The following is a 23,696-nucleotide window of genomic DNA, read 5'->3' as shown; positions in this document are numbered from 1 at the left end:
CTCCTATGGCTAAGTGAGAGTGCTAAAGTGTAACGTCCCAAAATTCTAAATTTTGGAATGTTATGTTAAATAGATAGATTTGATTGATTGTTTGATTGATTGACTGAAAGGGAGTGAATTTGAAACTTTTTGAAAGTTAAATGAGAGGGAATAAAAGGACTTTCCCAAACTTTCATTTTGCATTTATGGTCTCCATGAATTCAAATTCTTCTCATCATAAAACCCTGGAGAGAAGATGACATGACTTCTTCCATTTATTTAAATGACGAGGGTTTTTGAATGCATTTGAATTTCATTTGAAAATATTTCAAATTCAGAACTTTAAGAAACTCAATGATTTTCATGAGAGAAGATAAATTGACTTCTTCAAATTATATGAAATATGAGTTGGAAGTTAAAAGGATCAAATTCAAAGTCCTTTTGAAATTATTTTCAATTTGGAGTTATTTGGGTTTTATTCAAATTATTTTTCTCCAAAAATAAAATACATGGAAAATAGGGTAACATGATTCCCTACATCAGAAAAATTGGAGAGAAATAAATTTGAAACCATTTTGGTATTTTTAAAATGATTTTTATTGGATTTTATTAGAGCAGTAGCACTCTTTGCTTTATTTAGATTTTTGTGGATTTAATTTGGCATTATAAAAATGTCCAGGTTGTAGAAAATATTTTTCTACAAATTTTGGTACATTATATGCCTATATAATATTTTTGTTTATTTTGTTTTATTTATTTTAGTTTGTCTAGATAAATTTTTAAAAAAAGTTCCGACTGGGCCGGCCCAGCCAACCGGGCCAGGCTGCGGCCCAGCCTCGCGCCGTCCCCGAGCTAGCGACGGACTCCGTCCGCCGTACGCCACCGCGCCGCCATGGGAGCCGTCCCCGACCCGGGCTCTCCTCGTCGTCGTGCCCCCTCCCCCACGCCACCTTCCCCCTGGCCCCTTAAATAGCCGGGCCACGAGCCCCGGTCCCCCGACGCCGCCTCGCCGCCGCTCGCCTCCACGCACAGAGCCGCGGCCGCCGCGCCGTCGCCGCCGCACATCCCGCCGCCGCCACTGCCGCACTCCACCACCGCTGCCGCCGTACTCCGCCCGCGCCTCCACCTCGCCGCCCTCGCCCCTCGTCGCGAAGCCGCGCCGCCGCCGCGGAAAACCGCCGTCGCCATTGACCCGCGTGGACCGGTAAAACCGCCCGGTCCGATCCGGTTTTTCTTATTTTTTTGGTTTTTTTGTTAAACCCGATTTTATTTAGTTAACTTATGTAGCAAACGTTCACCAGTTAGGCCTCTGTAGTGAACGGTTTTCTTCGCTTATACCTCTGTAGCGAACATTCTTTCGATAGGATTTTTCTTTTTCTTTTAATTTCGGCCAGGGATCCTTGTGCAAATACTTTCTTTATAGTTCAGTCCTTGAACTTTAAACGATCATTACTTTTCGCTTGTTTATCCAAATCCAACGAAACCAACGCCCACTTATTCGTTATGATCCCCTCTATCCGGTAAAACAACTTGAACATGTTTTTGAAATTTTAAGATTTGAATTGTATCAGATTTAGATTCAAACTTCGTTTGATTATAACTTGAGTTTGTAACACTGTTTCAGTTGATTCTTTTTGCAAATCGAAGCTCTTGACCTAAACTTTCTGCTAAGGCCAAATTCACATAGTTTTGGTACTGTTAGAAATTGTTTTATGTTGCACGAGTTATTTGCTTGGTTTTGAAGTTTTCCGAATCGTTTTCTTCGATCTTTCTGATCTTTTGAGTGATTGCTTATGTGTGGTTACTATTGCTTGCTTACGATAGATTGACCGGAGTGTGACGAGTAGAACTATCAAGAGTTATGAGTGCGAATCGTCTTCATCAATATTGCATGCAACTTCACACTTTGATCATATCCCTTTCATACCCAGTTTTTATGCATTAGTTTCACCCTCAAACGTTGCATGGTTAGGAATTGACAACATGTGGGTATTGGGAAGTAGTTGATGAGGTAGGAACCTATTGCCCTGCATTCAAACCTTGGGAGTTACTTTTACGTTATGCTCATATTGCTACGCTATGCTCATAGACATGGATTGGTTGAGAGAATTCATGACAGATGTGAGAGTTATTATTTAATGGTTAACTTAAGGTGGCTACTCTAATACACATCTGGGTGGATTGGTTGGGACACCCTGGAGCACCCAATGGTTTCCCGGGCACCTGGAGAACCCAGTGCTTGCCCAAGGGGATCCCGGAGGACCCGTGTGATCACCCTATGGAATGCCACCCAGGCTCAAAGGGATCATAAGATTATTCATGCTAGAAACTTCCGTGTGCAGCCACAAGCTATTATGGGCTCTAGCATAGTTGAGTAAGTTGCGTGAAGCTCCTGAAGAGGTGGATCAGCAGGTAGAGGGATGTAGGTTGGTATGGTTTGCCCAGAGTAAGGAGTTAATGCTTCTGAAAGACTGTGTCTCGGTCATCCGTTTCTCAAACACCATGTAGTGCGAGAAATCCAACGGAGGAGATCGAGTCTTGTGGGGAAAAGTGTGCAAACCTCTACAGAGTGTACAAACTAATCATGGTTAGCTGTGTCCCCGGTTATGGACATCTTGAGTCTCTGGTATTTGGATTATCATATTGATCTCATCACATTACTTAAATAATTTGTTGGGTTATTGATGTTAATTTGGGATTGAGTTGGAGGAACCTTCTCAATATTTTCAACCAACCTTGTAGTATAATTTGTTGGGTTATTGATGTTAATTTGGGATTGAGTCGGGGGCCTCCAGCAGCGAGCGGGGAAGCAGGAGGTGGCCGGCGTGTGCTCGTGCGCGGCGAGCACGCGCTCGGCGTCCTTCTGGCGCGGTGGAGACGACGACTGGCAGCGCCAGTCAGCTGGGCCGGCCTGTTGGGCCACTGGGCTGCCAGGCTGCAGGTAAGGTCCAGGTAGGCGTTTTCCTTTATTTGTTTTCTTTTCTATTTTTCTGACATTTGTTTTGATTTGATAAAAATACCAAATCATTTTATTTAATTCTGACAATTTTTGCAGGGGCCTAAGGGATTATTCCAAAACCCCTCACCAAAATTCAGAATTATTGGACAATATTTCATATATATAAAAATATTTATCCATGCAAATAATTACTGGATTAACTCCAATTGTCCAAAATAAATATTTATGAGTTCCTTAAAATATTGGTTTGATTTTTACCTCTGACCAATATTTTCAGAGAGTAACATGAACATTTTCTTGGACCTTTTTGGAGAAATTTTTATCTGGATTATTTCCAGAAATGATTCTGAGGATTTCACAAATCCCCATTTCAAATTTAAATGGAATTAAACATGATGCACAAATGGCTAGCTGGTCTAGGACATACCAGAACTAGGGATGTGACAGTAAGTTGCGTGAAGCTCCTGAAGAGGTGGATCAGCAGGTAGAGGGATGTAGGTTGGTATGGTCTGCCCAGAGTAAGGAGTTAATGCTTCTGAAAGAATGTGTCTCGGTCATCCGTTTCTCAAACACCATGTAGTGCGAGAAATCCAACGGAGGAGATCGAGTCTTGTGGGGAAAAGTGCGCAAACCTCTACAGAGTGTACAAACTAATCATGGTTAGCCGTGTCCCCGGTTATGGACATCTTGAGTCTCTGGTATTTGGATTATCATATTGATCTCATCACGTTACTTAAATAATTTGTTGGGTTATTGATGTTAATTTGCGATTGAGTTGGAGGAACCTTCTCAATATTTTCAACCAACTTTGTAGTATAAATTTTATTCCTTTGCAGTAGGGAAAAATTGGCTTTTCGCAAAAACATTATAACCATAGAGCTTTTCCACCAGCCAAATATGCATGTAGTGATAGCTATTATTCATCATTATCCTCTGGTGTGAATTTGCCAGTACATTCAATGTACTGACCCTTTGTGGCTGCAACGTCTCATGTTGCAGGATCTTACGACGAGTAAGTGATACGTTAGGGTTACAATTTCTACACTCAACTTTGCCGTTGGTGTTGATGGGAATCCACAACCTTGTTGTTACTTCCGCTATTTGGATTGAGGTAATAGTATTTATGTTATTTAATACATGTGATTTACCTATGTTATAAATCCTCGAGTATTGTGTGTGTCAGCATACCGATCCAGGGATGACACTTAAGCACAGAGACTTGACCGTCTGAGGTCGGGTTGCTAGAAGATGGTATCAGAGCACATGTTGAATGTAGGACGTGACCCTAGAAATTGGCAAGCCCATAGGAAAGATTTTTCTCTACAACTTCATTTTTCAAAAGATCTGTTACCTCTCTTCTCTTCTGAGCTTATTCAAATATTCTGTTTTTTAGTGAGACCATACCCCTTTACCCTTTTGACCACACGAAGATTCAGCTGATGGGATCACTCCAAGAAGTACAAGATATCGGACCACTAATGCCACTTTGGAATGAAGAGGATTTTACCGTGCATTATAATAATGGAAACTATAATGGTTGTGGACTCCGAAGACCAGGATAATTTGAAGGTTGTGTAGAGTTTCCAGATTGGTATGACCTAGGAAGGCTACCCCTATGGAACTTATCAGACTATTGAAGTTGTCACTACCCGAGATCAAGGTGTAATAGAGAAAAACCGGAGCATGGAGCATTAGAACTCAAAGTTTTGTCAAGAAACCCTAAGGCAAGAGATATCAACTATGGAATGATAGCTCATGGAAATGGCAAGAACAGAAACACGGCTACCCATGATTTTAACGCCCGCTTATGCTATTGCCGCCGTGCAAAGTTAAGCATGCATTTCTTTGGAAGGATTGGATGACAAGAAGGCTGATGAAGCACCTATCAGCAAGACGAAGTTTTAACCTTAGCTGGTGTATCGCCAGGATTTGGAGTGTCACATCAAGAAGTTAAGATGGACCTTCGGGAAGCCGAATTTTGACAAAGAAGTATTTTGTGAAGAACTTAGGACCCAGAAGCTAAAAGTAGCCAAGATGGTGGAGCAAAACCTCAAGACATCGGAGATTCGTCAGGAACTTAAGGACAGTAGGGTCATGGTTGATGCCAAGGATGTTGAAACCTAGAAGTTAGGAATGCAGCTCCAGAATACTAAAGGACGTCACGAGAGATTTTGTGTCAATAGAGATGATCTGGCAAAAGAACTTGAGAAAGACAAGCACGATCGGAAGAAGCCATTGGAGACATGAACAAGACTAGAAGAGTTTGTCGATCTTGAAGATTTGTTGACCTTTAGTAGACCAAACCCCTGTTATATACCTATGTTAGATGCGACGTTTGTGAGCTGTCATTTGTTTGATGTTTTCCCGACAGCCACAAAATAAAAATCTGTCTTTTCAAAACTATTGTTTGTATTGTGTGTATCCCTCTCTATCTCTTTTATCTCACCCCAAACCCATGGACCCAATAGAGGATGAATGAAGATGATCTTGTATTTTCTGGACCGATGAGTCAATTGGAGACAGATCGATGGATCCAGAACATGGAAGGTCATATGGAGTATAACACGATAGCCGGAAAGGATATGGCCCAGCATGCTCTTCAGTGCTTTGTAAGAGTTGCTTCTACTTGGTGGAGGATGTACCAAACCATCAATGGATGGCAAAGAGTAACCACTTGGGAAGAATTTAAGTTGACTCTGCAAAGATCTTGTCTTGTGTCCCAGAAGTTGAGGCCTTATGGAAATGATATGAAGAAACCTTGTGCCTACAAGTTTTGTGGAGAAATAGGATACAACCATAAAGGAAACAAGGATGAATACCCTCATAAGCGGAGGATTACCAAAGGAGTTAGCCGAGGATCTTAGGTAATTTCGGTTGGAGATTGTTCGCAAAGGTTTTGTTGAAGCAATGGAAGTTCAGTCTACATTGTTGGGAAAGATCCATGAAGCTCAGAAGGATGACAAAGAGATTGCTGAGGTAAAAGAGAGGAAAGGCCAAAGGTTTTCGTAAGGATGAGCACGACACCTTATGGTTCGAGGACCATGTATATGTGCCCAATAATGCAAAGATCAGGAAGAAAATACTTTAGGAGGCTCATGACTCACCATACTCGATTCGCCCTAGAAACACCAAGATGTATTTGGATTTGAAGGAGCGTTTCTGGTGGATTGGTATGAAGAAGGATATTGCGGAATATGTAGTCGTAGGTGATCTATGCCAGAGAGAGTAAAAGCAGAGCATTAGAAGCCAGCAGGATTACTACAGCCTATGCCGATACCCAAATGGAAGTGGGATAAACTTGGCATGGATTTCATTACCGGATTTCCCAGAACCCAATCGGGATATGATTCTGGGTAGTAGTTGATTCGCTTGACCAAAGTGTCTCACTTTATCCCAGTGAAAACCACCTATACAAGTGCGAAGTTGACCAAGATATATTTGACCTGGATCGTATGTTTGCATAGAGTTCCGAGGACCATTGTATCAGATAAAGGACACACAGTTTACCTCAAAATTTTGGAATCAGCTGCACCAAACTTTGGGTACTAGGCTAGAGTTCAGTATAGCCTTCCATCCGCAGACAGATGGATAGACCGAGAGAGTCAATCAGATTCTGGAGGACATGTTGAGAGCGTGCGCGCTAGATTATGGATCTAGTAGGGATGATCATCTACCTTACGTGGAGTTGTCCTACAACAACAGTTACCAAGCCAGTTTGAAGATAGCCCTTTTGAAGCTTTGTATGGGAGAAGGAGCCAGACACCGTTGATATGGGATGAAGTTGGAGACCGTCAGTTGTTTGGACCAAATGTGATCAAGGAGTCAGAAGAGAATGTTAAAGTTGATTCGAGATAGACTGAAGGTAGCTCAGTCCGGGCAGAAGAGTTATGCACACTCAAAAACCCAAGGAGGTAGTCTATGAAATTGGAGACAGAACATGTCTTCGTGTGTCCCCTCTGCGAGGAGTTAAACGATTTGTAGTTAAGGGAAAGTTAGCCCCGAGATTTGTGGGACCATACCAAGTTTTAGAGCGTATGGGAGAAGTGGTCAACAAGTTGGAGTCACCCGAAGGACTGTCAAGAGTTCATGATGTGTTTCACGTTTCCCAGTTGAAGAAGTGCCATGCAGAGATGGCCAATATTCCCCTGTAAGGACGCTTTACCCTGGAAAAGATAATGATATACCACGGAGTGGATTTCAGACAAAATAAGTATGAGTTTTGTCTCGATATGTGGGATACCCCATGAGTATGAAGGGATGAAGTACTATTGGATATACAGGAGATTGAATGTTGGTAGTATGGAGCAATAGTAAACCCGTGATGAGTCTGAGTAATCACATCTTAGTTTGGAACCAATAGAAGGAAGAAAGACAATACAATTGGATGGATTTTAAGTATGCTAGGAAGCTGGATGTTCGAATAATGATCAGTTGCCCCGATGATGAGTTCAAGGTTTGCAAGTCGTGAGATGGGCCATAACCCATAGGCTCTAGGACCTGCCAAGAAGCAAGCACACTCTTGCTGAAGGAAAAACCCTTGAAGAAGTTACGATTTTATCAACAGACGATCTTATAGGAGTTTACGCAAAACCCGAGAGTTGTGAAGAAACGATAGATGTTTGTTTGGCTTGCAGAATCAATGGATTTATCCGAACTTGGTTCGTCGACAATAGAAATTCTGCAATGCTTGAGAGGATGACCGAGTGTTAGAATGCGAGATTCGCTAAACTGTATACAAGGTAATGATTTAGGTGCGGGATGGATTGATCACCATACCGACTTACTCTTATTGTTCGCCTTGCTATATGGGATGGTAAATCTGAGTGACTTACCTATAGTAGAGAGACGACGATCAAAACCTTGTTTAAACCTTAGAATGGTATAGGTAGTTTTCCCTTGTACAAGGCAGTTTTTGCCAACTGTAGGTTATACGGTGAGGATCAACCCAGACCCATTTCCTGCAGGAGAAGCCATAAATTGTTGACCACCATGAGATATCGAAAGCTGTTTAGTATTGGCGCCAGACCCGTCAGCTAAGAAGAACCAGTCTCGGAATGATCTTACCAAGATGAGAGGACAGAAGAATCATGGTAAAGGTTATGTCACTACCGGAAGAGCCCAAAGAAGGAATTTTCCCGAGAATTTGAGAAGACCGCCCCCGTCAAGAATAAGGATGGAGTATATGAGTATTGATGGGACCGTAACAATGTTTCTAAGGGTGGTAGCACCCCAGACGCCGGTGATGATCGATGGATTCTGAGAAGACCCCCGAACCTAACCTATTTCTTTCTAGGCTCTCCGAATCTCGAGGACGAGATTCATTTTAAGGGTGGCAGGTTTGTAACGTCCCAAAATTCTAAATTTTGGAATGTTATGTTAAATAGATAGATTTGATTGATTGTTTGATTGATTGACTGAAAGGGAGTGAATTCGAAACTTTTTGAAAGTTAAATGAGAGGGAATAAAAGGACTTTCCCAAACTTCCATTTTGCATTTATGGTCTCCATGAATTCAAATTCTTCCCATCACAAAACCCTGGAGAGAAGATGACATGACTTCTTCCATTTATTTAAATGACGAGGGTTTTTGAAAGCATTTGAATTTCATTTGAAAATATTTCAAATTCAGAACTTTAAGCAACTCAATGATTTTCATGAGAGAAGATAAAATGACTTCTTCAAAATATATGAAATATGAGTTGGAAGTTAAAAGGATCAAATTCAAAGTCCTTTTAAAAATATTTTTAATTTGGAGTTATTTGGGTTTTATTCAAATTATTTTGCTCCAAAAATAAAATACATGGAAAATAGGGTAACATGATTCCCTACATCAGAAAAATTGGAGAGAAATAAATTTGAAACCATTTTGGTATTTTTAAAATGATTTTTATTGGATTTTATTAGAGCAATAGCACTCTTTGCTTTATTTAGATTTTTGTGGATTTAATTTGGCATTATAAAAATGTCCGGGTTGTAGAAAATCTTTTTCTACAAATTTTAGTATATTATATGCCTATATAATATTTTTATTTAGTTTGTTTTATTTATTTTAGTTTGTCTAGATAAATGTTAAAAAAAGTTCTGACTGGGCCGGCCCAGCCAACCGGGCCAGGCCGCGGCCCAGCCTCGCATCGTCCCCGAGCTAGCGACAGACTCCGTCCGCCGTACGCCGCCGCGCCGCCATGGGAGCCTTCCCCGACCCGGGCTCTCCTCACCGTCGTGCCCCCTCCCCCACGCCACCTTCCCCCTGGCCCCTTAAATAGCCGGGCCCTGAGCCCCGGGCCCCCGACGCCGCCTCGCTGCCGCTCGCCTCCATGCGCAGAGCCGCCGCCGCCGCGCCCTCGCCGCCGCAGATCCTACCACCGTCACTACGCACTCCACCACCGCCACCGCCGCACTCCGCTCGCGCCTCCACCTCGCGCGCCATCGCTGCCACCTCGCCGCCCTCGCACCTCATCGCGAAGCCGCGGAAAACCGCCGTTGCCGTTGACATGCGTGGACCGGTAAAACCGCCCGGTCCGATCCGGTTTTTCTTAGTTTTCGGTTTTTTTGTTAAACCTGATTTTATTTAGATAACTTATTTAGCAAACGTTCACCAGTTAGGCCTCTTATACCTCTGTAGCGAACGTTCGTTCGATAGGATTTTTCTTTTTCTTTTAATTTCGGCCAGGGATCCTTCTACAAATACTTTCTTTATAGTTTAGTCCCTAAACTTCAAATGATCATTACTTTTCGCTCGTTTATCCAAATCCAACGAAACCAATGTCCACTTCTTCGCTATGATCCCCTCTATCCGGTAAAACAACTTAAACATGTTTTGAAATTTTAAAATTTGAATTATATCAGATTTAGATTCAAACTTCGTTTGATCATAACTTGAGTTTATAACTCTGTGTGAGTTGATTCTTTTTGCAAATCGAAGCTCTTGACCTAAACTTTCTGATAAGGCCAAATTCACATAGTTTTGGTACTGTTAGAAATTGTTTTATGTTGCAAGAGTTATTTGCTTGGTTTTGAAGTTTTCCGAATCGTTTTCTTCAATCTTTCTGATCTTTTGAGTGATTGCTTATGTGTGGTTACTATGGCTTGCTTACGATAGATTGACCGAAGTGTGACGAGTAGAACTATCAAGAGTTATGAGTGCGAATCATCTTCATCAACATTGCAGGCAAGTTCACACTTTGATCATATCCCTTTCATACCCAGTTTTTATGCATTAGTTTCACCCTCAAACATTGCATGGTTAGGAATTGACAACATGTGGGTATTGGGAAGTAGTTGATGAGGTAGGAACCTATTGCCCTGCATTCAAACCTTGGGAGTTACTTTTACGTTATGCTCATATTGCTACGCTATGCTCGTAGACGTGGATTGGTTTGAGAGAATTCATGACAGATGTGAGAGTTATTATTTAATGGTTAACTTAAGGTGGCTACTCTAATACACATCTGGGTGGATTGGTTGGGGCACCCTGGAGCACCCAATGGTTTGCCCGGGCACCTAGAGAACCCAGTGCTTGCCCAAGGGGATCCCAGAGGACCCGTGTGATCACCCTATTGAATGCCACCCAGGCTCAAAGGGATCATAAGATTATTCATGCTAGAAACTTCCGTGTGCAGCCACAAGCTATTATGGGCTCTAGCATAGTTGAGTAAGTGTCGGAACCCCGATTCTAAGTCACACCGATCTAGCATGTAACACCTCATATCACTTTGAGGCCTCACGCACGGTATCCCCACGGGTGTCGCCTTACCATGGCCCGGGACCGTTTGCGCCTTTTGGCTCACGTATATGATAGTGTCGCTAGCATCCATATGACAGAGAACCCGGGCCGACATGGCTAGTCGTGAACCCAAAGAGGCACAGACCTATGGAGACAGGCATACATCAATCACATCGAGCATGTCGGTCAATAGCGTATGAATCCGGGCTGTAGCACTGGGCTAACAGGACTCCGGAAGTCACCGCGTGACATTTCCCCGAAGGGACAGACATAGGAACGAAGTGGAACACATGCTGGCCATTCAAGTGTTCTAAGCAGTAGTGCTGGGCTAGCAGGACTCCGGTGAACCGGGCTGTAGCGGACTACTATGGCTCAAGGAAGCACTAGACTACATTTCCCCATAAGAGAGGCTGGCAAGGATAAACAACTAGGTTGTCGGATCCCACACATAGCAATACACGTCACACGTACGCATAACATGCAAGTATGTGCTGTACAACATGGCATCACAACATAACGCAACTCATATTGATAAAGGTCCAGAAGAGCCACATGGCATAAATACAAACAGGGGTCACATGACCCATCATTCAGAGCATACAAGCAACGAAAGCATTACATGTCTGAGTACAGACAACTACAAAAGAAAAAGGCCGAGAACCCTGACTATGTACAAGTCCCTCCAAGGTACAAGATCGTAGCTGAGGTAACAAGCTACTCGTCGAAGTCCAAGCGGTACTATTAGTGAGACAGATGTCTCATCTGCAAAACATAAATAAAGCAAACGTGAGTACAAAGGTATTGTGGGGTTTAGTTGCAGCAAGCCAGCTTTGACTCAGTGACTATCCTGTTCTACGACAATGAGAAACTTCTTTGAGGTGAGGAAGCGCACACGAGTCCACTAATCACCACATCAATACACTACTATGGATTCATCCCCGTCTCCTTACGAGAAGGCCATCCATAGCACTCACACTTGTCTTGAGCACTTTAGAGTATCCACTTCAAGTTGTCTATGTACCACGTAAGCATCCAAGAAGTCCATAACCGAGGACACGGCTATTCGAATAGATCATGATAACCCTGCAGGGGTGTACTTCTTCACACATGCTCTCACCACTTATCACCATATACACTTCATGTATCTCGGCAACCTTCAAGCGGAAGCCTGGTGAGGGTGTCGGCCACGACCTAACTAACCACACAAGACTCTAATCCAGGTTTATCGCCTATTCGGGTTCCATCCGCAAGGAGATCCGGCCGGGGTTTCGCTCACGGCCCCAAACGATGTGTACAGGGTTCCCGAGCCCACCATCCGGGTGCCACTCGGTACACCGGGCCACGTGTGCCTAATCTGTCCCAAGTCCACCCTGTCGGGTGCCACTCGGTAGAAAAATAGCACTACCTATAAACACCAGAAACTATTTGCAACTCCTGGACAGAGATCAAGTTGGCTAATAAGTCGAGAGGGGTCGAGTTACCGGAACCCAATATGTGGTAGTAGCTAGTCCTTGGACAACATACACAGAACTCAGTTCTTAGGGACGGTTCTAGTGAGACAACCCACCATGTACTCCTACATGGCCTCTCACCGCTACCTTTACCAAATCGTATTCACACGCTTAACTCTCAGCACCAGAACATACCATAACACTCCAATTCATTCCCGATGAATCAGACCTGACATACTCTAAGCAATAGCAGGCATGGCATGGCAAGAACACAACATGGCTCAAGCAACTCCTACACATGCTAGTGGGTTTTAACTATTTACTATGGCAATGACAGGTCATGCAGAGGAATGGGTTCAACTACCGCAACATAAAGTAGCAGTTGAATCGTTGTTGTTCTAATGCAATAAATAAGAGCAGGAGCGAGAGAGTAGGATTGTATCGGAATGAACAAGGGGGGGTTGCTTGCCTGGTAGATCAACAGGGGGGCACTGCTCCACTGATAGGTACTCTCGAACACTTTCCGGAGCAGGACCTATCGAGAAGGAACAGTGACGGAAATCAAACACAAGCATATGCAACGATATGATGCATGAACATGGCATGAATATGTGATATTGTTTGAGTTAAAGCATCTAGCAATTATTTGGTTGATGTCCATTTGAGCCAAGGGTTCAAATACAACTCCGAAGTAAGCTCTTAAAAATGCCATTCATGTGTTTTCATATGTACAGCATGTATAGGTTGGTTTGTCATGCATGAAAATGGTACAGATGGATAGATTGAATTTTTCTGATCATTTTTCTTATATAAATTATTTCAATCTGAGCTACGGTTGAATTTCTATGAATTTTTGAAGTTTAGAACATTTTCTGGAATTTCCTGATTTATTTTAATACTAGAAAATGATAACTACGTCAGCATGACGTCATCACTACGTCAGCGAGTCAACGTGGCTGTCCAGGTCAAATCTGACGTGTGGGGGCCACATGTCAGTGCCATAGTTAATTAAAAGAGTTAATTAATTTTTAAACTAATCCTAAACTAAATTTAGCAGAGCCGGGCCCCACATGTCATTGACCCTGGGTGGTCAAACACCAGATCAACTTGGGGGGGGGGGGGGGTTAGACCCGGTCAACCCCACCGGCGTTTAGCCGCCGGAGAGGCCGAACGCGGCGGAGGGCTGCGGAATTCCTCCTCCGGCGACCAAATGGCCGACGGAGGGCATCTGCGGGACGCGGGCACTCGTCCGTGTCGATTTGTGGCAGCGGTTGGGCCTGGGATGGCCGGAGTCATCACCGGCGTTAACCTTGGCGGTCGCCGGAGCTCGGGTGAGCTCGGGGCCGACGCTACGGTGGGTAGGGTGGCTCGTGCGGGGCACCTACGTGCTCTACGCGGCGCGGGGAGGGAGCTGAGCACGACGGCCGGACTGTTGGGTGGCCGGAGACACGTCGGCGGCGAGTGAGGCGGCGGCTGGAACTCGGCTTAGCACGGGCGAGGTGCTACGCTTGGCTGACGAGTGAGCTAAGCAGCGGGGCGGACTCCTGGGAGCTCCAGGAGCACGCTGGTGCCACTGCACCGAGCGGAGACGCTCAGGAGCGAGGACCTCATCGGTCATGGCAGACGGCGGCGCTCGGGACACGCGGGGCAGTGGCTAGCGCGCAAATTATGGCACGGGGGTGAGGGGAAAGACGGAGGAGCTCACTGGGATCCGTAGGGATGGTTAGCGGGCTCGGGGATGCACCGGGGCGAGCGCAGCGGCAAGGGGGATCTCCGGCGGCCGGCGACGAAGATGATGAAGATGACGATGATGCAGGGCCTCCGGCGAGGCGCGGCTCGATGGAGAGGAAGACGGAGTCGAGGCAAAGCTCGTGGGCACGTCGAAGAAGCGAGGGGGAGGCGGTGGCTGCGGCAGCAGCAAGCGGCGGTGGTGGGCGCGCTCGGGCAAACGGGAGAGGGAGCACCAGGGGGGAGGAGAGAGCTCGAGGGAGTGAGAGAGGGCCGAGGGGGGTGCGTGGCGTCGTCGGGGGCCTCCAGCAGCGAGCGGGGAAGCAGGATGTGGCCGGCGTGTGCTCGTGCGCGGCGAGCACGCGCTCGGCGTCCTTCTGGCGCGGTGGAGACGACGACTGGTAGCGCCAGTCAGCTGGGCCGGCCTGTTGGGCCACTGGGCTGCCAGGCTGCAGGTAAGGTCCAAGTAGGCATTTTCCTTTATTTGTTTTCTTTTCTATTTTTCTGACATTTGTTTTGATTTGATAAAAATACCAAATCATTTTATTTAATTCTGACAATTTTTGCAGGGGCCTAAGGGATTATTCCAAAACCCCTCACCAAAATTCAGAATTATTGGACAATATTTCATATATATAAAAATATTTATCCATGCAAATAATTACTAGATTAACTCCAATTGTCCAAAATAAATATTTATGAGTTCCTTAAAATATTGGTTTGATTTTTACCTCTGACCAATATTTTCAGAGAGTAACATGAACATTTTCTTGGACCTTTTTGGAGAAATTTTTATCTGGATTATTTCCAGAAATGATTCTGAGGGTTTCACAAATCCCCATTTCAAATTTAAATGGAATTAAACATGATGCACAAATGGCTAGCTGGTCTAGGACATACCAGAACTAGGGATGTGACAGTAAGTTGCGTGAAGCTCCTGAAGAGGTGGATCAGCAGGTAGAGGGATGTAGGTTGGTATGGTCTGCCTAGAGTAAGGAGTTAATGCTTCTGAAAGACTGTGTCTCGGTCATCCGTTTCTCAAACACCATGTAGTGCGAGAAATCCAACGGAGGAGATCGAGTCTTGTGGGGAAAAGTGCGCAAACCTCTACAGAGTGTACAAACTAATCATGGTTAGCCGTGTCCCCGGTTATGGACATCTTGAGTCTCTGGTATTTGGATTATCATATTGATCTCATCATGTTACTTAAATAATTTGTTGGGTTATTGATGTTAATTTGGGATTGAGTTGGAGGAACCTTCTCAATATTTTCAACCAACTTTGTAGTATAAATTTTATTCCTTTGCAGTAGGGAAAAATTGGCTTTTCGCAAAAACATTATAACCATAGAGCTTTTCCACCAGCCAAATATGCATGTAGTGATAGCTATTATTCATCATTATCCTCTGGTGTGAATTTGCCAGTACATTCAATGTACTGACCCTTTGTGGCTGCAACGTCTCATGTTGCAGGATCTTACGACGAGTAAGTGATACGTTAGGGTTATGATTTCTACACTCAACTTTGCCGTTGGTGTTGATGGGAATCGACAACCTTGTTGTTACTTCCGCTATTTGGATTGAGGTAATAGTATTTACGTTATTTAATACATGTGATTTACCTCTGTTATAAATCCTCGAGTACTGTGTTTGTCAGCATACCGATCCAGAGATGACACTTAAGCACAGAGACTTGACCGTCTGAGGTCGGGTCGCTACATAAAGCCACATAGTCCGATTGCCTGGTTCATTGCACTAAACACCTCCTTCAAGGACCAAACTATTGGATCAAGAGTGTTTAGATTTATCCCGAACACCCCCGTACTACCTACGTGGGGGCTGAAGCCGACGACTGGCCAACTCTCATATTTAATAAAACGGTCGCACATGAGGCAAAATTTTCAAACAACAAACATTATATTACATAAAGTCTTTGTTTTACAATACAGGAAGGGATAACATGAATGACTTCATTAAAAGATAATGTCTTTTGAACATTGGCCCTCTACAATGCGGGATCCCTTCAGGACATCCTCAAAATACCGGTCGGGCATGCGGTTCTCCTTGCCCGCGGGCGGTCCTTCGGTGGCGAGCTTGACGACGTCCATCTTCGCCCACTGCACCTTGACACGGGCGAAGGCCATCCACGCACCTTCAATGCAGACCGATCGCTTGATGGCGTCAAGTCGAGGGTAGGCATTGACCAGCCGCTTCACAAGCCCGAGGTAGCTGCTGGTATGGCTTCGACAAGCTACAGACGGATTATCAAATCCTTCATGGCCAGTTTGGCCACCCTATGCAGTTCGGTCAGCCATTTCAGCTGATCGCTAAGGGACACCGGCTGCTCTAGCACAAGGTATTGCGACCAGAACAGCTTCTCCGTCGAGCTCCCCTCTCTGGCTCGAAAGAATTCTGCAGCATCGGCAGCACTGCACGGCAGATCCGCAAACGCGCTTGGAGAACTCCAAATCTGGGTCAGTAAGAGGAATGTTTTCTTCACATACTTTCTCTGCATAATAAAGGCCTTAACCGCCGCGATTTTTCTGGCCTCCTGGATTTCCTGGAGGGCGCCTTGGGCATCAACTCGGGCATCGTGTGCGCTTTGGCGAGCCTTGGCAAGTTCGGACTCTTGATCCGCAACATTGCGCTCCAAGGACTTACATTTCTTCAGGGCATCCTGGAGCTCCTGCTGGACCTCACCAACCCTGGCCTCGTGTTTCTCGCGAGCGGCTTGTTCCTTCGCTGCTCTCTCCTGGGCTTTGGCCAGCGCCTTCTTGAGGGTCTCCACCTCGGTCGCCGCTCCTGCAAAATATCATAGCACTATGGTCAACACAAATCATTCATAATTCCTGAACCTAAACAAGGTCATTGCATACCTTGATGGTCCTCCAGTTGTTTCATCACACGGCCAAGCTCCTCCTCGGTCCGCTCCAGACTCTGCTTTAGTCCGGAGACCTCAGCAGCATGAGAGGTCCCAACCAGCAAAGACACCTGTTTATTCACATACACACGTATGGTTAGTCTCCTGCGAAAATTACTTGATCCTCTGTCCGGCTTTTCATTTCGAACACCGGACAGTGTATCAGGGGCCACCGTCTATACTACGGCATTCCTTTTGCATAAATTGCGTTTCATACCTCAAAAGCCTTTCAGAAGGCTTGTGCAGGCTTCGGTCAGCCCGCTCTTCGCAGACCGAATCCTCTCAGCCACCGTACCCATGAGGGTACGGTGTTCCTCAACAATGGAAGCGCTTCGCAGCGCTTCCAGTAGAGTATCTGGTGCCTCTGGATGGACCAAGGTCACTGGTGGAATGGTGCACCTCCTTCTTTCGAAGGAGGCTTCTTGTCGGATTCCGGAGCCGTATAGGTCTCTGAAATTGTATTCGTCCAGGGGCCGGATTGGATATGGCCCCCATCGCCAGTCTCCATGGGGATTTGCTCCCCCATGTGTCCGGCGGCCGAGGGTTCACCCTCTGGCACCACCTTGACGGCCTCCCGCATCTCTCCCTGGCCTGGGGAGGTCCTTCGGGACAACACCTCGGTGTTTTCCATGGCCTTGGGAGAAGAGGCCGTCGAAAGGGACCCACTATCCATCACCTTTGGATCCAGCGAATTCGCTGAAGATGAGGGTCGCTCGAGGTCGGAACGAGCTGGACTATAGCACATGATTCAACATGTTAAAACCATGAAGTAAAGGAGCTAGATATGTGCGCGCGTCTTTGAGTACTCACGATTCGGCCAGGGGCTTGTCCCTGGGGCGCCACTCGGAGCTGCTGTCGATGTCCCACGCAGAGTTGTCCGTGAGGGAAATATTCCCCTTCTTGGATGCCTCTGCCTCCAGATGCATGGAGGCCGCCCTTTTCTTCCTCCCCCCTCCGAGGGAGAATTGCTCTCCTCCTCCTCGTCGTCATCCTCGATGTGGGAGGAATGGGTCTCAGCGTCTTCGGACATCACGTCCGAAGTGCCCTTACGGCGGAGACCACTCCTGGTCTCCTTGGCCTTCTTCTCCGGTGCTTGGTAGGGCATCAGAACCAACATCTTCGTCAGAAGAGGGATTGCTGGGTTTTCAGGCAGCGGAGCCGAACACTGGATCCGCTCCGCCTTCTTTGTCCAGCCCTGAAAAAATAAATGGGGAAGCTTAGACGTCTTCCTTGAGTATGCCAGTAAAGGATACACCTTGAAATACGGAAAACTTACCGCACTGTAGGGATGGGCCAGGTCGTGCCCGCGGTCCTCCATCGTCGCCGGCCACGTCTGGTTGGCCTTAAAGAGCACCCTACAGATGTTTTCGTGCGTAGTGCCGAAGAACTATTGTAAGGTCTGGTGCTTGGCCGGATCGAACTCCCACAAATGGCAAGTCCGGCTTTGGCACGGAAGGATCCAGCAAGCAAGCATCACCTGGATCACATTGACAAGCTTGACGTTCTTGTCCACCATGCTCCTGATGTGCGTATTAAGCGATGTCAGCTCGTCCGACGAAGACCATTCCAGGCCCTTCTCTAGCCAGGAGGTGAGCCACATCAGGGCGCCGGGCTGGAATTCAGGAGCCGTGGCCCAGGTGGCGTCGTGAGGCTCTATGACGTAGAACCATTGCTGTTGCCACCCTTTGACGTTCTCCACAAAGGTACCTTTGGGCCATGTGACATTGGGCAGCTTGCTCACCATGGCGGCTCCGCACTCTGCGTGTTGACCGCCCACCACCTTCGGCTTCACATTGAAGATCTTTAACCACAATCCGAAGTGGGGTGGGATGCGGAGGAAGGCCTCACACACGACAATGAATGACTAGATGTTGAGGAAGGAATTGGGGTCCAGATCGTGGAAATCCAACCTGTAGTAGAACATGAGTCCACAAACGAATGAGTGGATAAGGAATCCCAATCCATGGACGAAGTGGGGGATGAATACCACCCTCTCATGGGGCTCCGGGGTGGGGATGAGCTGCCCCGTTGCTGGAAGCCAGTGGGCGATTTCCTTGGCCAAGTACCCAACCTCCCGGAGCTTGGTGATGTCCTTCTCCTTGATGGAGGAAAGCATCCACTTGCCTTGCGCTCCAGATCCGGACATGGCTGGAGTGCTTTTTTGAGGTGGAAAGGATGGAAGCTAGGGTGCTGGAGCTCGAGAATGGATGTGCAGAGAGAAGGAAGGCGTGGGTGAAAGAGGTGAATCCTTATCCCTTTATAAAGGCAGTGAATATCAAGCGCCTCCCCACTCGCCTTAAAACTCTCCTATTCCCCAAGGGTCATGCAGGCGGCATGGTGGGATTACCCATGCCCGTATTGATGAGAATCCCGCAATAAGGGGACATGATCTCTGCTTTGACAAGACGTGCCAATAAAGCCGCATCTTGAAACATGGAGCAGGAGGCTAAAAAACGGTTCAAAATAATGACCGTACAGTGACGTGATGTCACGCTACAAAAGTTGTCAGTGGATTGTATTCGTAAAATACTATACTCTCTGCGTGTGTGTATGTGGTACTCGTTTTGTAGAGCCAGACATGTTTTCTGTGTTTGAAAGTTGTTTTGGAGTATTCGGAGGAGGAACCCGCCTTGCAATGCCGACGTCAATCTGTGCACTGGACACATAGTCATTGAATCCTGGTTCAGGGGCTACTGAGGGAGTCCTGGATTAAGGGGTCCTCGGGCGTCCGGGCTATGTAACATGGGTCGGACTGATGGGCTATGAAGATACAAGACAGAAGAATTCCTCCCATGTCCGGATGGGACTCTCCTTTGCGTGGATGGCAAGCTTGGCGTCCGGATATGTAGATTCCTTCCTTTGTAAACCGACTCTGTACAACCCTACGCCCCTCCCGTGTCTATATAAACCGGAGGGTTTAGTCCATAGAAAAAAGATCATAATCACACAGGCTAGGCTTCTAGGGTTTAGCCACAACGATCTCATGGTAGATCAACTCTTGTAATCCTCATATTCATCAATATCAATCAAGCAGGACGTAGGGTATTACCTCCATCAAGAGGTCCTAAACTTGGGTAAACATCGTGTCCCTTGTCTCCTATTACCATCGATCCTAGACACACAGTTTGGGAGCCCCTACCCGAGATCCGCCGGTTTTGACACCGACAGCAACCCAATGAATAAATTTTATTTTTGCTTTTTGCTTTCTATTCTTGAGTGTTAACACAATTACGCTACTGTTATGATTGTGTTTTTTTTATGTTTTAATTAGTGTTTGTGCCAAGTAAAGCCTTTAGGATCTTCTTGGGTGATAGTTGTTTGATCTTGCTGGAAAAAAGAAACTTTTACTCTCACGAAATTAATTTTCATTTTTTTACCATAGAGCGATAAAATACCCATTCCACTTGCAGTAGATCAATATACAAATTTCTGAGGCCATCCTAATTTTTCAGAATTTTTGGAGTTACAGAAGTATTCGAAATAGTCAGATTGCTACAGACTATTCTGTTTTGACAGATTCTATTTTCTTTGTGTTGTGTGCTTATTTTGATGGCTCTATGGTTTTCTTTGATGAGTTTTTGCCATAGAAAAGTTGGAATACAGTAGATATAATACAAAAACAAAATATGAATTGGTTTGATACAATACTTATAGTGGTGTTTTTCTTTCTTATACTAACGGATCTCACGAAGGTTTTGTTGAGTTTTGTGTGATTAAATTTTTCAAGTTTTGGATTATCTTACGATTTATGAAGGAAGGATGGAAGAGCCTAAGCCTGGGGATGCCCTGACATCCCAAGCTATTATCCAAAAATGAGCAACCAACTAAGCTTGGGGATGCCCCCGAGTGGCATCCTCGCTTTCTTCCAACGATCATCGGTATTTTACTTGAAACTATATTTTTATTGTCACACGATATGTGTTTTGCTTGGAGCATCTTGTATGATATGAGTCTTTGCTTTTTTTATTTTATGTTTTAAGTCATCAATCCTTGCTGGACACACCTATTTGGGAGAGCCAGAATTATGTCATGACTTGTTAAAATTGCTCTCTATGTTTCACTTAAATTTTTATGAGCAATGGACTTGCTCTAGTGCTTCACTTATACCTTTTTGAGCACGGTGTGCTTAGTATTTTTTTAAGAAATGCTCTCTTGCTTCACTTAGATTTATTTGAGAGTTAGTAAAATTTTCAAGAAATTATCTCTTGCTTCACTTAAATTATTTTGAGAGAAAGAACAAAAAATATGCTCATGATCTTCACTTATACTTGTTTGAGCTTATGAAAAGAAACACATGAAAATTAGTCCCAAAGTAATAGATATCCAAGAATGATATAGTAAAAACTTTCATGAAGATCATTGGAAGAAATAAAGTTGATTCTTAGTAATAGTTTTCAGATATGATGATGTGATATGTGAGTTATGTTGATGAGTAATTATGCTTTATTAAGAATATTGGTGTTAAGGTTTGTGATTCCCTATGCAACTATGAAAGTCAATAGTTAGGCAATGAAATTATATCCTACTTGTGGTGCATTATTCATTGTTATTTATGCTTAATGCTTGCTTATGAGATTATCCGTTTCTTGGTTGGTCGCTTCTCAATCTTTTGCTAGCCTTCGTTTTGCACCAAGTATGATCACTACTTGTGCATCCAAAATCCTTTAAACCAGTTTTGCCACATGAGTCCACTATATCTACCTATATGCGGTATTCTTTCGCTATTCTAAGCAAATTTGCATGTGCCATCTCTAGTTTTCAAAATAAACTTCTCTTCTGTGTGTTTGTTTCGCTCGCGGGGCGGTGAGGGGTGGCTAATATTTTCCATGCTAGATGTGTTATTATCACGATGAGTGTTTATTCACTTGTCATTGCACGAGAGTAAGGCAAAGGTATTAGGATGCTCAGTCCCAAAATGCAAAAAAATGAATTTACTTTATGTTGTTAAATAATAAATTCCTTGGAAAGTGTTGGTATGGAGGGCACCCGTGGATACGGTTAGCCATGGAAAGTGAAAGTATGGTGGAAAAAGGAATACACTTTATTTTCTATTTGGGAACCGCCTATGATATATCTATCTTTGAAGTATTGGGAACTCTAAGTCGTTTTCGTTGGTGGGATGGATACACCTCCCAAAATGTTTTTATCTCTATGTTTTTCGCTTTGAGCTCTGGCACCTCTATAAATCCCTACTTCCCTCTGCGAAGGGCCTTTCTTTTACTTTATGCAATTTTTATTTTTGAATTTGAGTCTCCATCTTCTCTTATAAAAGCACCAACTAGGAGGCAATATGATCGTACTTAAGTATTGGGTCTAGCTAATATTCGAGTATTGGGTCTAGATAATATTTGAGCATGACGGGCTAGGGATAACTTATTTTAGCGTTGATATTTTGAAAGACATGGTTGCTTGTTGATATGCTTGAGTATTTAAATTATCGTGTCAAAACTAGACTATTGCTTTGAACAACTAAAAGTCCAAATGTCCATGCTATAAAGAAAAAAAATATGATATGACATGTTAGGCAGCATTCCACATCAAAAAATCTGTTTTTATCACTTACCTACTCGAGGACGAGCAGGAGTTAAGCTTGGGGATGCTGATACGTCTCCAACATATCTATAATTTCTGATTGTCCCATGCTGTTATATTATCAATCTTGGATGTTTTATAATCATTTATAGTCATTTTTTGGTACTAACCTATTGGCATAGTGTCAAGTGCCAGTTGCTGTTTTTTCCATGTTTTTACATCGCAGAAAATCAATACCAAACGGAGTCCAAATGCCACAAAACTTTATGGAAAATTTTTATGGGCCAAAAGGAACACAACGGGCCCTGGACCTCGGGTGCCCTCCGGATCGCCTCTTTGCTCTATAAATACCCCAATATTGCAAAAACCCTAGGGGAGTCGATGAAATATTCATCCAGCCGCCGCGGAGTCCAGAACCACCGGATCCAATCTAGACACCATGTCGGATGGGGTTCACCACCTCCATTGGTGCCTCTCCAATGATGCATGAGTAGTTCTTTGTAGACCTTCGGGTCCGTAGTTAGTAGCTAGATGGCTTCATCTCTCTCTCTCTCTCTTGATTCTCAATACAATGGTCTCTTGGAGATCCATATGATGTAACTCTTGTACGGTCTGTTTGTTGGGATCGATGAACTTTGAGTTTATGATCAGATCTATCTTTTTATATCCATGAAAGTATTTGAGTTTCTTTGATCTCTTTTATGCATGATATCTTATAGCCTCGTATTTCTTCTCCAATATTTGGGTTTTGTTTGGCCAACTTGATCTATTTATCTTGCAATGGGAAGAGGTGCTTTGTAGTGGGTTCGATCTTACAGTGCTTGATCCCAGTGATAGAAAGGGAAACGACACATATGTATCATTGCTACTAAGGATAAAACGATGGGGTCTATCTCTACATAGATATATCTTGTCTATATCATGTCATCATTCTTATTGCATTACTCCGTTTCTCCATGAACTTAATACACTAGATGCATGCTGGATAGCGGTCGATGTGTGGAGTAATAGTAGTAGATACAGGCAGGAGTCGGTCTACTAATCTTGGACGTGATGCCTATATAATGATCATTGCCTGGATATCGTCATAATTATTTGAAGTTCTGTCAATTGCCCAACAGTAATTTTTTCACCCACCGTTTGCTATTTTTCTCGAGAGAAGCCACTAGTGAAACCTACGGCGTCCAGGTCTTTCTTCTCATATATTTGCCTTTGCGATCTACTTTTCTCTTGCATTTATTTTCAGATCTATTAAACCAAAAATACCTTGCTGCGTTTTATTTCTATTTATTTTATTTGCGATCTATCTTTCAATCTACTACAAATTTATCTCACGTCCATTTGCCTATCTTGAGGCGCCGTACCCCAAAAGGGATTGACAACCCCTTTAACACGTCGGATTGCGA

This window comes from Triticum urartu, chromosome 5, assembly GCF_003073215.2.
Source record: "Triticum urartu cultivar G1812 chromosome 5, Tu2.1, whole genome shotgun sequence".
Lineage (NCBI taxonomy): Eukaryota > Viridiplantae > Streptophyta > Magnoliopsida > Poales > Poaceae > Triticum > Triticum urartu.
The sequence above is the reverse complement of the archived record's forward strand: the minus strand, read 5'-3'. Positions refer to the sequence as shown.